The sequence below is a fragment of the Antechinus flavipes genome, chromosome 4 (assembly GCF_016432865.1).
Source record: "Antechinus flavipes isolate AdamAnt ecotype Samford, QLD, Australia chromosome 4, AdamAnt_v2, whole genome shotgun sequence".
Lineage (NCBI taxonomy): Eukaryota > Metazoa > Chordata > Mammalia > Dasyuromorphia > Dasyuridae > Antechinus > Antechinus flavipes.
In genome coordinates this window covers 340,021,650-340,036,875 of record NC_067401.1, presented here as the reverse complement: position 1 = coordinate 340,036,875, position 15,226 = coordinate 340,021,650, and the positions used below count along the sequence as shown (strand labels likewise).

At 33.9% G+C, this 15,226-nt stretch overlaps 1 protein-coding gene across 1 annotated transcript in view; it reads right to left on the bottom strand.

The window, feature by feature from the left end:
* Positions 1-14,801, bottom strand: part of ESR1 (estrogen receptor 1) — a 532,517-nt gene extending 517,716 nt beyond the window's left edge. The window contains exon 1 of the mRNA XM_051997959.1: positions 14,659-14,801. The gene's annotated coding sequence lies outside the window, so the exon portion shown is untranslated. The remainder of the gene's footprint in view (positions 1-14,658) is intronic.
* Between the last annotated feature and the right edge of the window lie 425 nt (positions 14,802-15,226).

Here is a 15,226-nt window from a genome sequence, read left to right as displayed (position 1 = left end):
TGAAATAAAGTATTTGCTTGTACTACAAATCCTAACACGTGTATTCACTCAACAAATTTTTGCCTCAAAGTTCTAGACACTGTCAAATGGTTCAATGTCAGCAATCAATATGATTTTATCAACGAAAATGACATTAAGGAAGATGCATTACTATAAAGAGAGCAGCTCTCTGTGGCCCAATGGATAGAGTGCCAGTCTGAAGTCAGAAAGACTCATCTTTTTTTTCAAATCTGGCCTCAAACACTCATTAGCTGTGTGACTCTGGGCAAATTACTTAATCTTGTTTACCTCAGTTTCTTCATCTGTAAAATGAGATGAATTTAAAATGGTAAATAACTCCAGTATCTTGGCCAAGAAAATCTTAAATGAGGTCATAAAGAGTTGGATGTGACTGAAACGACTCAACATTACCAAGAAGCATAATGGAGAGAGGGCTGGATCTGCAGTTCAGTAGACCTCAGTTCAAGTGTAGCCTCAGACACTTACTAGCTGTAGAACTGAGCAAATCACTTAACCTTTCTATCTTTAACTTCGTCTCTAAAATGGAGGTAATAATAGCATATGTGAAAAATACCTCACAGAGTTGTTATAAATATCAAATTAATGAAAAATGTTAAAGCACTTAGCAGTGGCCAACACATAAGAACTTAGGAAATGGTTGTTTCCTTCTCCCTATTTATCTGCTCTGCCACTGTACCCAAAGAGATTTTTCTAAGGCATTTTTGTAGCTGATTTGCAGCTGACATTTCCTATGTGCATTACAATATGATCTCCTTGAGAGCAGATACTATCTCTGCTTTTCTATTTGTACTTCCAGTGCTTAGCACAAAGCTTTTCATGTAAGTGTTGAATAAATGTTTTACTCATTCATTCAATAAATACTTGCTGATTGACTGACACCAACTTTATCTCTCTCACACTAACTCATCCTTGCAGATTCTGTAGGTTATGTAATAATGATAAATGTTTCATATCATTTGTCAGCTCAATATAGATCTAGTGTTACCCTCAAATATCCTGAATGTTATACACATCACAAGAGATTCTGTATGCAGTGCTCACTAAATCAAAACATTACTTTCAAGGTAGTGCTAGACAATAATGCCAATAAGCCCTATCCTTTGAATTGTGGCTTTGACAAAGGTTTGGAATTGAGTTTTTTCAAAGGTCTTTGCCTTTCAGCAATGTTTTCTTTGACAGTCTTTGAAAGAGGAAAAAGAAGGAACTAGCATGGCAATTTTATAATCAGCAAATAGTTGTGAGATAGCAGAATGACTTTTTGTCTGTCCAAATGACTTTTAAGATAAAGTATACCCTTAAGTATTTTGAAGAGTCAACAAATAAATGCAACAATTGCTTTTTAGAGTCATGGAGGATATAAGCGCCATTTCATTCTTTCTAAATTAAAGATTATGATAAAATATGTGACAGATCCATAATCTGTAAGTGATCTCCTTTCTTGGCACTGAAAGTCAACATGGCATGGTGTAAAAAGATGTAAAAAGGATCCTGGAATCAGGAAGACCTGAGTTAAAGCTCTGTTTCAAACACATATTAACCATGTTGTTGAATCTCTTTGTACCTGGTTCCAGACAAATATCTGAGATTGTGTTCCAGATTTGTACTAGTGCCTGAATTTTTTTTCCATTCCAATATTTCCCAAAACTGAAAGAATGGGGGTTAAATATGATTTTCCTTATTTATTCCAAACAATTTACAATGGAAATAAGTTAATAAAAAAAATGAATTCAGAAAAAAAAAAAAGCTGTTGTATTTTAGTAGACAGGATGAAATTTCTTTTTAGAAGAAGATTGAAACTAATGACTATAATGATTTTTTTTATTATCTGTTTTTCTGTTATATGTATCTATTATGGAGAATTGTAAGTATACCATTAGCTCTTTGAATACTGAATAGGATCAACACCAAGAAAATGCCGGTACTTTATAGAGTTTATTCTCCTATGTGATGACTTATTCTATTTATTATTATCATCATTATTATTATTACCAAGTGATCTTCTTTGGTAAAGATTAATTACTCAATGCTCCACACCTGCCTGAGGGATGTGAAATTAGTTAGAGCTAGAGAGAAGAACCAAGCTCTTCAAGTTTCTAGCATTAAAAAGGAAAACAGCTTATGTCAATTTCTCCTCAGATTCAAGAAGTAAGAAACACTCTAAGAAGTGGTCATGTTCAATGCTACCTAAACCAATCTATTTATTTAGTGCTACACCAATCAAATTCCCAAGAAACTATTTTACTGAACTAAAAGAAAAAATAATAAAATTCATCTAGAAGAACAAAAGATCAAGAATTTCAAAGGAATTAAGGAAAAGCAAATGAAGGTGGCCTAGCTGTACCAGATCTAAAACTATATTATAAAGTAATGGTCATCAAAACCATTTGGTACTGGCTAAGAAATAGACTAGTTGATCAGTGGGATAGGTTAAGTTCACAGAACAATATAGCCATCCCACCTTTTGGGATAAGAATTCACTATTTAACACAACTACTGGGCAATATGGCAGAAAATAGGCATGGACCCACACCTAACACGGTATACCAAGATAAGGTCAAAATGGGTTCATGATCTAGACATAAAGAATGATACTATAAACAAATTAGAAGAACATAGGATAGATTACCTTTCAGATTTGTGGAGGAGAAAGGAATTTGTGAGCAAAGAAGAACTAGAGATGATTATTGATCACAAAATAGATCATTTTGATTATATTAAATTAAAAAGTTTTTGTACAAACAAAACTAATGCAGACAAGATCAGAAGGGAAGCAATAAACTGGGAACACATTTTTACATCCAAAGGTTCTGATAAAGGCCTCATTTCTAAAATATATAGAGAATTGACTCAAATTTATAATAGTTAAGCCATTCTCCAGTTGATAAATGGTCAAAGGATATGAACAGACAATTTTCAGATGAAGAAATTGAAACTATTTGTAGCCACATGAAAAGGTTCTCTAAATCACTATTGATCAGAGAAATGCAAATTAAAACAACTCTGAGATACCACTACACATCTGTTAGATTGGCTAAGATGACAGGAAAAGATAATGATGAATGTTGGAGGGAATGTGGGAAAACTGAGACACTGATGCATTGTTGATGGAACTATGAACGGATCCAAGCATTCTGGAGAGCAGTTTGGAACTATGCTCAAAAAGTTATCAAACTGTGCATACCCTTTGATCCAGCAGTATTTCTACTGGGATTATATCCCAAAGAAATCTTAAAGAAGGGAGAGACCCACATGTGCAAAAATGCTTGTGGCAGAAACTGGAAACTGAGTGGATGCCCATCATTTGGAGAATGGCTGAATAAGTTATGGTATACGAATGCTATGGAATACTATTGTTCTATAAGAAATGACCAGCAGGATGAATTCAGAGAGGCCTAGAGAGACCTACATGAACTGATGCTAAGTGAAATGAGCAGAACCAAGAGATCATTACACACAGCAACAACAAGACTATATAATGATCAACTCTGATGGATGTGGCTCTCTTCAACAAGGAGATGATTCAAACCAGTTCCACTTGTTCAGTGATGAAGAGAGCCATCTACACCCAGAGAGAGAACCATGGAAATAGAGTGTGGAACGCAACATAGAATTCTCACTCTGTTGTTATTTGCTTGCATTTTGTTTGTTTTTTTTCCTGTTTTTCTTTTTCTTCCTTCTTGATCTGATTTTTCTTGGGCAATCAGATAACTGTATAAATATGTATACACATATTGGATCTAACATGTATTTCAACATATTTAAAATATATTGGACTACCTGCCAGAGGAGGGAGTGAGGGAAAGAAGGGGAAAATTTGCAACAAAAAGTTATGCAAGGGTCAGTGTTGGAAAATTTACCCAAGCATACACTTTGTAAATAAAAAGCTTTAATTAGAAGAAGAAGAAGAAGAAGAAGAAGAAGAAGAAGAAGAAGAAGAAGAAGAAGAAGAAGAAGAAGAAGAAGAAGAAGAAGAAGAAGAAGAAGAAGAAGAAGAAGAAGAAGAAGAAGAAGAAGTCATTTGAGGAGCTGAAAACTTCTAACATATCCTTTTATTCCCTTTTATTCCCAGCTTGCTACACTAGAGATGTTGGGGAATTTCCTCTTGAGAGAGAGTTAAGACTTTCTTTCTCTCTACTAAGCTGAGTTATCGTCTTTTCAAAGGAAGAGCTTCTTCAGTCTGTATTATCTGACATATAATTACATAAGTACAGTTTCTCCAATTTCTGTTTTCTATCCATTTGGATAAAGGGGTGCATTTTCTATTTGTTTTATGTGTTCATTGTGGAATTAGCATTTGAAAGGAAGGAGGCAAATCTTGCATAGATAGCTTGGGGCCTAGGATAGTAATCAGGAGTGTAATCTGAATGTAAAAATTACTTCCACTAGACTAACAATATTTAAAGGAGAAGATAAATACAATTCCAGGCATATTTTTCTCTGAAGAGAGCAAAATTGGAGAGTAGATTAGGTCAACCTCTCGCCCCAAACTTCTGTTCCGCCTCCCAATAGGAATCAGTGTCTCCCTTGGAGAAGAATGGAGGAAGGAAATGCTAAGAGATGTCTATTCTTGCCTCCCTATGAGTCACATTTAAAAAGACATATATGGATACACATAATGTACATGGAAAAACAAAAATGGTAACATCATAGCCCTTCCCTTATAGAGAGATAGAAAGATAGAGAGGTAGGTAAAACCATTTAAAGTAAAATTTCTGCCTAATCAATATGTTAAATACATTTTTTTCCCCATCAGGGATATTGGAGCAAGTCTCATTGTCATATACAATGCCAAAGAATCATTAGCATTGTATCTAAATATCAAACAAATATGAAAGAGATTTAATTCATTATGTGTAGAAATAATAATCATCAATTTGTGGAATTTGTTAGGATTTCTTTCACTTTCATACACAGGATTATATCAAGTTACTTGAATGTTGTGTACACTGGTGTATCGTGTATGCTAACATAACATGTACACTATAGATAGAAGAAAGAATTCTAGATATAAATTTTTTTTAAAGTTCTGTATTCAAATTCTCTATGACGCTGCACTGGACCTTGGGAAATGCTAATGATTAAAAGCCATATCATAGTTGAAGGCAGAGGATGAAGAAAAGAAGAAAAAGGAAGAATGACTACAACAATGTGAAAGAAAACAAAACTAAAAGACATCAAAAATGAGATCAGTATGATGTCTAATTATGATTCCAAAATATTAATGATGAACTATATTTCTCTCCACTTAGTAGAGAAAGCATAGTCAATGTGTTTTTTTTTTAATTTGGCTTGACTATATTCTTAGTTTTTTGGGACAAGAAGAAAAATGACATTTTAGAAAATGACAGCTATGTAAAAAAGAAATAACAAACTTTTTAAAAGAAAGTTATTTAATTTCTATGGAAGATTTGAACACCTGAAGAAATATTAATTGCTTATGAGAAGGCTGAGCCAATATAATAAAATTAAAAATTCTATCTAAATTAATTTATTCTGTACCATACCAAACCACCAAAAATATTTTATAGAGCTAAAAAAAAAAAATAGCAAGAAAATTCACTAGAAGAACAAAATGTCAAGAATATTAAATGATTCAATGAAAAAAAATTTAAAGGAAGGTAGTAATACCAGATCTCAAGCTATTTTATAAAGCAGTAATCATCAAAATAATCTAGTATTGGCTAAGAAATAGAAAGATGAATCAGTGAAAAAGATTAGGTACATAATACACAGTAGGTAATGACCATAATAATCTAATGTTTGATAAACCCAAAGATCCCAGTTTGGGGGACAAAAACTCACTATTTGACAAAAACTGCTGGAAAAACTGGAAAGTAGTTTGGCAAAAACTAGGTATAGACCAACATTTCACGCTATATACCAAGATAACATCAAAATGTATATATAATTAATATAAAAGCAAATCAAATCAAAGCCAAATTCTGTGAGCAAAGAAATTTTTACCTATCAGATTTGTGGATTAGGAATATATGATCAAGCAAGAGGTAGACAGCTTTATAGCCTATAAAATAGATAATTTTGGTTCCATTAGATTAAAAGGTTTTTGTACCAAAAAACACCAATGTACCCAAAATTTGAAGAAAAATAGGGACTTGAGGAGGGACTTTACAGCACGTTTCTCTGATGAAGGCCTCATTTCTCAAATAGAGAACTAAGTCAAATTTGTAATAATATGAGTCATTCTCAATTGATAAAAGGTCAGAGAATATAAACAGGTACTTTTTAGAAGAAACCAAAGCTATCTATATTGATATGAAAAAAATGCTCTATATTACTATTCTGAGATAGCACTTCACATCTATCAGATTGGCTAATAAAACAGAAAAAGGAAATGACAAATATTGGAAAGATGTGGAAAAATGGGGATTCTAATACAGTTAGTGGAGTCGAGAACTGAGAGTAATTTGGATATGCCAAATGGGCTATACTCTTTGACCCAGCAATATCACTACTAGATCTATAACTCAAAAATATCAAAACAAAGATGAAAGGACATATATATACAAAAAAATTTAAGTAGCTTTTTTTATAGTGGGAAAGAATTGAAAACTGGGGAATGGCTCAACAACTTGGGGTATATGAATGTAATGGAATACTATTGTGCTAGAAAAGTGATGAGCAGGATGCCATGAGAAAAACCTAGAAAGATTTATATAACTTATGTAAAGTGAGTAGAATCAAGAGAATATTGTACACAGTAACAGCAATACTGTATAATGATCAACTGTGAATGATTTAGCTTTTCCCAGAAATACAATGATCAAAGACAATTCCAAAGAACTTAAGATGAAAAATGCCAGACATTTGCACAGATTTCAATTGATCAAGGATGGACAGAAGCAGCTACACCCAAAGAAAGAACACTGGGAAATGAATATAAACTGCTTGCATTTTTGTTTTTCTTCACAGATTATTTATACCTTCTGAATCCAATTCCCCCTGTGCAACAAGAGAACTGTTTGGTTCTGCACACATATATTGTATCTAGGATATACTGTAACCTATTCAACATGTAAAGGACTGCTTGCCATCTGGGGAAGGGGGTGGAGGGAGGGAAAGGAAAAATTGGAACAGAAGTGAGTGCAAGAGATAATGCTGTAAAAAATTACCCTAATGTGGGTTCTGTCAATAAAAAATTATTCAAAAAATAATAATAATAAAATAAAATAGACATTTGCACAGAAACAATGGATAGAGTCTGATTGCAAATCAATTTTTTTTATTTTCTTGTTTGATTAGGAGTTTGTTTTTTGGTCTGTGTTATCTTTTGCATCATAGTTAATATGGAAATACATTTTTCATGACTACGTATGTATAATCTACATGAAATTGCTTGCCTTCTCAAGAGAGAGAAAAGACACAGAAATTTGGAATAACTTCTTTTAATTAATGTTAAAAATTATTTTCACATGTAATTGAAAAAATAAAATATAAAAATTATCCCTCCAAAGGAAAACTCTCTATAAGGCTCAGTTTCCTTTTCTACAAAATTAGAGGGTAAAACTAAAGAAGTTGTAGGGTCTTACCCAGCTCTAAATTCTATGACTTATAAGGTAGCTCCTTCATTTCCCAAATTTAAACTTGTTTCTCTTATAAAGAGAATATATCATAAATATATCCTATATCATAAAATGCATCTATATTTAGCTTGCTATAAAAAATCAGTATACAAATTGGAGATCCATTTTGTGCTTTTCTCTGGTGCACAGATTTTCCTCCAAAAATAATGAAAGTGATTTAAGTATATTGGTCATTACATTCCCTATTCTTTGCTATTAAAAAACTTCCAGGTATCCTGTTGCTATTTAAAAAAAAAAATTTCCAGATTTCCTTTTGCTGTTAATATTGTATGGGGAAAGAATAGTAAAGGCCTACTTTAGTTAAAATTTAACACAAAAATGACTAATAGATATATATAATGGAAGTTAAAAATGGGAAACAGAAGAAGTTAATGGCTCTAATAATTTCACCTGATCTTTTGTTCTTGTTTCTAGTATATTTTGCTGGCCAATCAGGGAAATTCTTAGGAGAAAAGAGATCCTCTTCATTCTATCTTCCAAAGAACATTTGTCAATTTTCTTTCTGGAGATTGGTCAGTGCAACCACCAGGATGGGTTTAGTGACATAGATTCATAGTTAGGGATTTCACAGAAGTTAAAAAGAGTTTTCTAATTCTAAACCAAACAGTTGTCTGGAATCAAGGCACTTGAGTGTGTAGTGAGATACTGCTAAAATAATGGTGTAATCTGAGTCTAGCATATTCTGCTGACTTTTCTTAGTTTCCTGGTTAGATGTGGTGACTCAAAGCTCATGTCATAGAGAAGATTTCTATCCACTGCATTCCAATAAATGATAGCAAATGGCAACAATCAATTTTGAAGAGGCTATATAACCCTGAATATAAAAAGTGCTTGAAACCAGCAAATAGTAGCAGAAAGCACCTTGATAAACACAAAATAAAGATACTACCATTTATGACACAATGGAGAGTAGAGATAAGAACCCAGCAGAGAATACTGATACCTCAGTAACATTAAAGATATGAGTTATCCTTGCCATCAGCAAACCCTGCATCTATGTATTCCTATGTGTACACCCTCTAAGCATATCTCCTAATCATATATATCATCTGTGTGAATATCTTCCTCCACTGATAGTATTATAACTTGAGTTAGTGTATGCTCCACATTATGCAAGGAAAATTTTTTTCTTGTCATTATATTTGTTTGCAATATAATTAGCCTATCTTTTTATTTGGAACTAATGTTTTCCAAAAAAATTAACTCATTGGTAGAAACTCATGTGCAGTGGTTTAGAATGGGTACTGCTCTAAGACATGGCATTTTTCAGACCTTGTATAATTTTTCTGGAAGCTTATATGTGGGTAGGGTGAAACAGGTGCTCCATGTATAAGAATTTTCATGAACAAGACATTTGAGGGTAGGGGAAAAAAAGAACTCTTTAACCTCAACTTTGTTTCTTCCATTTGAAACATTAGTATGTCTGTGTCTTTTCCAATTTAAGGCAGCAGTGATCTAATTTATGAACCTTTTCCCAATAAAAAAAAAAAAAAAACAAATGGAAAATTTAACATGGAATTTAGGAGTCTTTGGAATTAGCAGGTACACACTGACAGATTTACAGGGGGCGATGCACTGATAGCTACATTTTAGGAGTGGGAAACAGCTGCTCCGAAGAAGTAGTTTATGTTCCCCATATCACAGAGAGCAGAAAACACCACAGTCATTCAGTACCTTTGGTAATTATTGTCTAAAGTTGTACAACAAAGTATTCTCTTGGACTTGAACCACTTTACCATTTTACTCCATTAAAATCCTCAAGAAAAAGAAACTGCCTTATGAGGACACAATTAAGAAAACAACAGACTTTCAAATTAAGAAGCTTTAAATATGTGACATGAAAACAAGGTCAAGTAGCCACAATCCCCAGCTAAAGTATAGCCGAATCCAGCTACCAAGAAGTCAACAAGCTCTTACTACGTGCCAGGTTTCTGTCATGTCAGACTGTGGGATGGCCTTGCTCATCCATACTTAGCAACTACCTCAACAAGAGTGAAATCTTATTCCTGGAAATAGTCAAAACCAGGCATGCAGAAAAAATTAATAGAGTTAAAGCAATTCTGCACAAATATGAAACAAGCAGGGTGGATTCTCTTTTCTCCCAGGCTCCTAGGCAATTCTAATAAAGAACTTAAGAGCAAAAGAAAATTGGCAATTATCCAGTGAAATTGGGTTATGGATACTATCCAAATTGACTTGACATTTCACCCTCTGTTTCAAGCCTAAATTTTCCCTCCAGTAAGTTTTTCATTATGCATTATCTGGTTTTGGCTGTCTACACCACCCACTTCATCAGATAGTTGCTCAACTCCTCCATTTGGCTTAAAGCTGAGAAGGCCTGACTTAAGAAGATTGATGAATATAACCAGTGCTTTCTTTTGATCTCCCCAGCAGTCCATATTCCACTGAATAATCTGTTGCAAATCCTGAATGCAGGGATTGACATCAACTCCAAATCGTGTCATAACAAGACACTCCTCAGATTTATTCCAGACTCTGTGAATTCTTAATTAATCAGAAATCCATATTTCAGTTTAGTCAGTGACAAGAAATTTTTCCTTGGTTGTCTTCTCAAGAGCTTTGAGGGTCCCTGGAGTAATTTTTCTCCTCTGAAATCTACATTTTATAGACCAAATGTTCTAACTGGCAATCTGCCACTAAGGTCTAAGCCTTGCAGATGTTTTCTTGTGACCACACTAAATACCACTCCTCTGAGAAACAGCCTGATAAATTAGCCGTAAATTTAGGACTCTAGAGTGAGATAAAGAATTCAGATGTAGTTCACTTTACCAACAGGTCTGGAAGAAAGCTTTGAAAAGCTCTAAGGCAATGAGTACTTAAATATCTGTGATAATGGATAAGAATCACATCAATAAATCTAAGTCAAAAATAATCCCCAACTTTCTTTCCTATTTTACAGTTTCATTCTCTTTCCTCACAAAACCTTTCTCTAAAAAAAAAATGCTAACAAGGAAATAACTGGCAGATTTGTTTGACCTTCACTGACTTCTTGGGATCTAACTAAAATGGAAGGGCTGAAGGAACCAATAAAAAGTGGCAAAATGCAAATAGAAGGAAGAAGGAGAGAGCAAAGAAAAGGGTTCAGCTATTCTAAAACAACCAAAGAATTGTTAGGCAGTAAACTCCTGTAGGATAGGGATTGTTTTATTTTGTTTTCCTTCTTTGTAATGCTTTGGAATCGTGTCTGTCATATATTAGAAGCTTGATAAATGCCTGCTGACAATAATCAATAGTGAGATACATTAATATTCATTAATGATTATTTGTTAATAATTCATAATATGAATATGGTCATAAAATGTTTTGCTTTCTGGGTTTATTCCTAGAAAATATCACAATGATTTTTTTTTAAGTTTTATTCATGAGTCAACTTTGCAAGCACCTAAATTTCTAAGTGCTGAATTGATGAAGCCAAAATAGAAAGGAAGGATAACTTCAACCTGACCAAAATAATATAGAATTCTGTGATAATACTGTCTCCGAGAAAATGACTATTCCATGTCTAAAATTTTTCAATCAACTATGGCAAAAGAATTCTTAGACTTTCTCAAATGGAACATTCTCTCATGAGTCGAATATCATCACTTCAGATTTTTGGCAACATTACATATTGTGTTTGGCCTTCCTGTCCCCCATATTTCCTTGCTTGTTATTTGCTGTCACCCCTCACCCTTCTTGGAAGAGAAGACAGGAGAGGAAGAGAAAAAAGGACAAACTGTTCCTTTTCCTTTACCCTCAAACCACTGGACTCTGTTCCCCCATTCCCATAAGTGAAGAGCATTTCTGGGCAGCTGCAAAAGTAGGTGCCAAAGCCCATCTTTCCATTTGGAATACTGAACTGAAGAAATAATGATATATGAATCCTTTTTTAAATAATAATAATATTTAGGTAGTGCTTTGAGAGGTAGAAAGTGTTTTGCATATACTATCACATCCTCTTAACACCCTTGTGAGGAAATTGTTTTTATTGTACCCATTTTATGGATAAAGAAACTGAGGTTGAGAGATGGCACATCTTACCCAGCTAGCTAGTAACTGAAGGAAAATTTGAAGTTAGATCCTTCTGATTCCAAGTTTACCATTATAATTTACAACTATTCTTTTATTTTTGCCTAATTTACCTAATATTTTAGGATAGCAGATTTTCAGAGAAAGAGATAAAGAATCATAGAATGCTAACAGAATGCTCTAACATACACAGAGTTATGATATATTGCTTTTGATAGTACTGAGAGACCAAGTAACTTAGCCAGGTTCATATATCCAATATATGTCAGAGGATTCAAATTCATGTCTTTCTGACAATAAGGCTAGTTTTCTGTACACTATACACGCTGTCTCGGAAAAGTATAATCATAGCCTTCTTGAAGAGCAATTGACCAAATTATCTGTACTAGAATAAATAAATACAAAGTATGTTCTAGTTCCCCACTTGTATGAAGCCTCCTAAAGATGTTCCCAAGAAGACACAATTTCTAGGTGCAACACCATACCACTCTCAATATTACTAAAAATAAATTTTTAGAGCACCTATTTTACATGGAACATGATGCCAAATCCTATGCAGAACAAGATGTGTCCATGTTTCCTAGAGGAAGCCATCACTCACCCACCCACCATCAGATACGGGCTTTTAGTTTTGATCTTCTTTTGATGACAGTAAGCTACACTGAGCTAAATAAACCTCATCTTTTGTCTGATTTTAACCAATGGTGTGAATACTGTGAAGTAGCTAGACTGGATTAGAAACACACAATCTATGGCTCTAAAACAGAAATTTTTTCCATTTAATGATAACTAAGCAGTCCATTATGAGCTCAAACAAATGCTCTTAGCACTATTAGAACTGTGTTTTAACTCAGTGAACAGACTGGTTATGTATAGATATGCAGAGGACATACAGATGACATTAAAAATGATGAAGAAGGCATCAAAAATTTTTTCTAGCATATAGATGTTAAAGGTAAGTATATTTGAGGGGTTTAAGCATGTTGCCTATCACTTCCTATTATGACCCCTAACATAACAGGTTGTAGGGCTGAGGCTAAATTAAGGAAATAGAGTTAATTAAAGTAGAAATTAATTTTACAACTATGTACTTGTTGCTAATTCAAGAAACGTGATCTGTCCCTCTCCGTGTTGCAAATAATATAGATTAGATATAGATAATTTCCACATTGCAAGAAAACGATTCTATTGCCAAATACTGTTACCTTAAAACACTATATAAATTTATAACTTTTAAAATTAAGCCTCTTGCTCCCTAGTCAGCATTAATCATATCTAAATTATTGATAATTACTTATCTTTTTTTTCACTTATAAGCCCCCTGACAACTTCTATTGCAATACTTTATGTGTCAAAGGCTTAGTAGATACCATTAAGATATCCTTGAAATAAAATAAACAAAACAAAAAGAGATTGCATGGAACATCAATTTGAGAGCATAACCCAGAATAGAGAAGAATTGGGTTCCAGTTTCAACGGTGGCAGTGACTGGTGACATGATCTTGGTAAATCACTGCTGCTGGGCAATTTTGTAAGACTATAAATTACAGGGAAATAGAAGATTCAGATTGATAAAGGAATTTTTTTTTTTTTTACCTTCAATCTCCCTACACTGATAACATTATAGATGAAAGGACAACAAAAAGTCCTTTAAACAATCACAATCAATGCTTCTATTGAGCAAACAGAGAAATGGAGATAAAAAGAAATCAAGTAAATCACTTATGAGCAAATAGGAAGCAATTTATGACAGCTACTTTAATTGCTTTAGTTCATAGTACATCTTTTTTTAAAGCTTCAGTAATGTTTGAATGATTAGTCTATATTCATCTTCATCTTGCACCTAAGTTAGTTTACAACTAAATAACAATAACAACAACAAATTTATACCCCAAATAAAACCAATTTCCCAGCAAGATCCTTCTCAAAGTTATTTTCAAGGCCATTCACTCTTGCCCATGAAGCCACGTGAACTCTGGTTCCTTGAAACAAAAGTCCATGCCGTGATTTAATGTCCAGTTACAATCTAACCCTTATATAAATGTATGCATACATATCTATTTTTAAAATTATATCATCTCCTATGGGGGGCTAGTTCCTTTCTTGCAACAGAGTTCATGAGTACATGTACAAAGTACATGAACATTTCCTGAAACTTGTGGCTTTCCTCTCACCAAAATGAAAGTGTATCGTCCTTGCTGTGTGCTTGCCACATCATTACTGGACTAGCACCATGTGATACTGTCATATGTGGTACAGTCATTAATGAGGACACCAGCCTGCTGAAACAGACAAACCAATATTTTTTTTTTCTTCTTCACACACACACCCACAAAAAAAAAACTGAGGTCAGGAGTCGAAATAACTTGCTTCAGATTACAAAGCAAATCAATGACAAGGTCCTTCTTTCCAGCCTCATATCACTAGGTTGTTTTTTGGAAATCTTCCTTTCCTCTAGGAAACAGCTTGGTCAAAGTATTTTGTGGGAACTGTCAAAAGTTACTGTATTTAAACTATAATGTAACAGGTAGCTGCCATATGTTCAAGATAACTTCAGTTCATTCTGTAACAGATCTCATCAATGTGCACAGTTGGCCAGATAGAGAGACTTAGATGATTCTGGAATATTTCTGGGGATTTCATGGAGAGAACTATGTCCAAAAAATATATTTTGTTGGGAGAAATAAGTCCTTCACTAGTGCACTAAGAAAAGAGTACCCTTCTTGCCCTCTGACTCAGCTGATTATTATTCCAAAAGTGGATTTCCATTGCACTTAGTTCAGACTTAACACTTGAGCATAGTAATACTCTTGCCAACAGACTTTGCAAAAATGCCTCAAGCCATATAGAAAAAGAAAGTGAATGCCTGTAAGCACTAGAATTACAACATGCTTGTAAATAACATGCAATATACAAATACATATACACACAGATTCCCTCCTCAAAAAAAAGGGGGGGGGGAGATAAAAGAAAAAGAAAGAGGGAATGAAGAAATAGGAGTACCTACTTGTACAGAAGAATCTCAGTCTGTCTTGTCTTCTTATACTATAGAATATGCAGGAGAAAGGACTATTAACCTTTCGAGCCCATTAAACAGCTTCTGTGCATGTGCCCTTGCATTCTCTGTTTTGGTGAAATCTGCTCTGTGGCAATACACAGGAGGTTGTTATGACCAAGAAATTAGGAAATGCAATGCCTCAAAAATGAAGAACTAGCACCACCATTTGACTAGAACTGGAAAATCTGTTTTTGAAAAATGAAGGCCTGCCTTTTCTCCATGCTATGCCAGATTTTTAAACTTTTGGAGCACTTCAGCTAGGGTAGAGGTTTGACAAAAAGTGTAGTATGTATCATTAACCTGCCAGCAAAACTCTAACATAGTCCAGCTGATGTGGTTTTTTGTATGTAATAAAGCATAAAGTCTTGACAGAGGTGAATCTAACTAGGAAAAAGCATTCCTTCGGCCGATAAATTTTGGTGAGCCTAAATTAGTTGCTACTAAAAGCCACATGAAAACTCATATGAAAGGGATTCTAGCCATCCCATTCACCCATTCCTGCAATCCATTTCCTTTC